Source organism: Dipodomys merriami, unplaced genomic scaffold (genome assembly GCF_024711535.1).
Source record: "Dipodomys merriami isolate MVZ:Mamm:240054 unplaced genomic scaffold, mDipMer1.0.p SCAF_8, whole genome shotgun sequence".
Taxonomy (NCBI): domain Eukaryota; kingdom Metazoa; phylum Chordata; class Mammalia; order Rodentia; family Heteromyidae; genus Dipodomys; species Dipodomys merriami.
The window spans coordinates 61,071,976-61,074,970 of NW_027206401.1; the positions used below are offsets into that span (position 1 = coordinate 61,071,976).

Sequence of the window (2,995 nt, forward strand, 5' to 3'; positions counted from 1 at the left end):
GGATCGTTTTTGCTATTCGGGGTCTTTTATTGTTCCATATGAATTTGTGGATTGCTTCTTCTATTTCCTTGAAGAATGAAGTTGGAATATTGGTAGGTATCACATTGAATTTATAGATATCCTTGGGAAGTATTGCCATTTTAAAGCATGAGTTTTTTTTTTAAAGTATCCTCTGTGTCTTTATGTGGGTTTGTCTTTATCAAGAACTGCTAGCAACAGATTTTCTGGGAGGAAAATCTGACTAGAGTTTCTCTTTTTCTGACCAATGCTGACTCTTTGTGCTCTGCTGTCTGTGTTCTGAAGTGAGTTTTCCAAGCAAATGTTTCCTCTTTCTCATCCACAAAGTGAACCATAGTGAATTTCTACATAAAGTTAAACAAGGATGAAACTAGGGCATGCTGATTGGAACAGGATCTAGCATCTATGTAGCTTACTTAATCATAGTAGTAGTGTTGTCTTGCTAGTCCTGCATCCCATATTATATTTGGGCAGACAGGTGCATGGTGCTACAAAGGGTTTGGACGTAGTGACGATACTACATGCCAGAAACAGAGAAAAGCATAAAACACTAACTGAGAACAGTGCACATCAGGCGGGAGCAGGCCGTCATGAGGCGCCCGCAGGAGGCACCCCAGGCCTGCCCATTTCAATGCCCATGCTTCAGGCTTAATACAAAGGAGACACTGCTTCAAAGTGTAAGCAGTAGTAGTATGCCAGTTGTGAACAAAAAGGATAAACGAAGTTGCTCGGACTCTGAGCTCAAGTCCCAGGACTGGGATAAAATAAGTAGATGAAAGATCAACCTATATAGAAATAAATAGATAGATAAAACTATATTTGTATATTTGTATGTGTGAATAGTATATTTATATTCTACAATATATTATAGACTATAATATATTGTAAACTATAATATAATATATTACAGTCTATAATATATAATATAGAACATAATGTGGACTTATGTCATATATATTATAAATTATATAAAATTATATATTTAGATAATATTTATTTATATATAAAGAGAATAAATATTTAAAGAGTCTTCAATACAGTTCTTAGAGGAGAAAAGGTAACATTTTTGGTCTATGGATTTATTTTCTTTTTGTTTTTCTTTTTATTTATTTTATTGTGAACATACTGTACAGAGGGGTTACAATTACATGGGCAAGATAGTGAGTACATTTCTTATCAAGCATTGCAGGCTCCTCCTTTGTTTACCCTTCACATCCCTTCCCAAAAACGATGGTGGCAATGCCTTAACCGTATGCGTGTTGTCAGGCCCAAGGGCCTCTTCCATCCTTGTCAAGGGGAGTGCTAACCTTCTCTCCTTTCATACAACACCTACGGATTTATTTTCATGATCCCATCTACATCACAGGTAATAAAATCCTTCTACATAGAAATGGCCCTTCTGTTCAGCCTCTTTGTCATTATTACATCACCAATCTACACACATTGCACTCCTTAAGCCTCACTTGGAAATCAATGCTTCCACATCTCTACATTTCTCTTGATGGTGTAGTATCACCCCCAACAGCTGTGGTGTCTAGAGAGCATTGGAGAAAAAGGCCATTTCTTTCTTAGTGTTGTGTCCAATGCCTCTTTTTTGGTGCAGTCTTAAAAATCACTGCCTATTTGGGTACTGAATTACATTGTGTGTGCAATTCGAATTTGTCCTCTATCTTCAGACATTTGTCTCCATTGCTGATATTATTTTAGAACAATTCTGATAATTTATTTCAGACTATTTTCTTGAGGCCTGTTGTCATTTGTTCTCTTGGGCATTTATGGAGTATTTTGGCTAGATGCCTTCCCATTCTTTCATATACACTTCTAGGGTAAATCTCACATCTTCGAAGTAATGCTTTGCATTTCTCAGATGGGTGTTAATAAGTCACAAGGGGTTAAAACAAAGGTTTCAAATGAATGATTTGGGGGGCAAAATTAGGAAAGTTCAGATGATGATTAAAAAACCCTCTCTTTTCTTTGTGACCTTATGAAAGTCAATTGATATGGTCAACCTTCAGTTTATAATTAAGTCTCTAAATTGGGAGAAAGCAAGGAAGAATACTTTCTGTTTTTTTCCTTTTCAACTCTCTGTATTACAGTTATTAGGATTGATTGAAAGGCTGGATATAAATATTTCACAGAGTTCAGAAAGTGAGTTCAGCTGAGAGGAATAAAAAGAATGATGAATTTAACTCAAATGCAGACACAAAGGGTTAACAATGAAATTACTGCTGGTGTTGACTGCTGGGAATTTTGACTGCCTTCCAATTTTGCCTTAGTGAATCAGAATCACCACTGTGCTCAGGAAAAATGGATGGGGTTTGTTGATTTAAGTAAAGTTCCTCTTAGATTTGCCCTACTTCCTAAATGTTATAAATATCTATGAGGATTTAAAAGTACTAAATCAGACAGACCTAGTTTGAATCTTGGCTCCACTATTTACCAGCTATTTGTCCTTGAATCACTAAACATCCACCTCTAGTTTTCTCAATTACAACGTGGTAGCAATGTCTCTTCTTCTGTTTGAAAATTAAATGAATACGAGCCAAGCACTGAATACGAATTGAAGGCCATATCCTACATATACTTTTCTCAATAAATGGGTGCTAAAGTTAATTTCCATTTTAGGTAAGTCTGACAATGAGTAGTCTTCTATTTGTACATTTTGTATAGACAAAGGACTGCAGATTCCTTTCTTTACCCTCTGAGCTTGCATGTTACAGATCAGGGTTACAAAGATAGAGTCAACCTGTGTCCTTTGACTCTCTGGAGGTGAATTTGTACATTGATGCTTCTCACTTTCACTGTACCTGGTAGCTAGTCCATGCTCAACAGTTTTAAAATGAAATGAGTTAATGTGTTAAGGAAATTTCAGCTGAGCAATGAAGATGATGGCATAAACAAGCTTGCAAAATGCACTGTAGTCAGTGTTAGGACTTAAGAGCCATTGTCTCAATTCAATTTCCTCTCATCATACTAT

At 36.1% G+C, this 2,995-nt stretch overlaps 1 pseudogene; it reads right to left on the reverse strand.

The window, feature by feature from the left end:
• Positions 1-1,240: 1,240 nt before the first annotated feature.
• On the reverse strand, positions 1,241-1,347 carry LOC138819552 (U6atac minor spliceosomal RNA; annotated as a pseudogene).
• Positions 1,348-2,995: the final 1,648 nt, after the last annotated feature.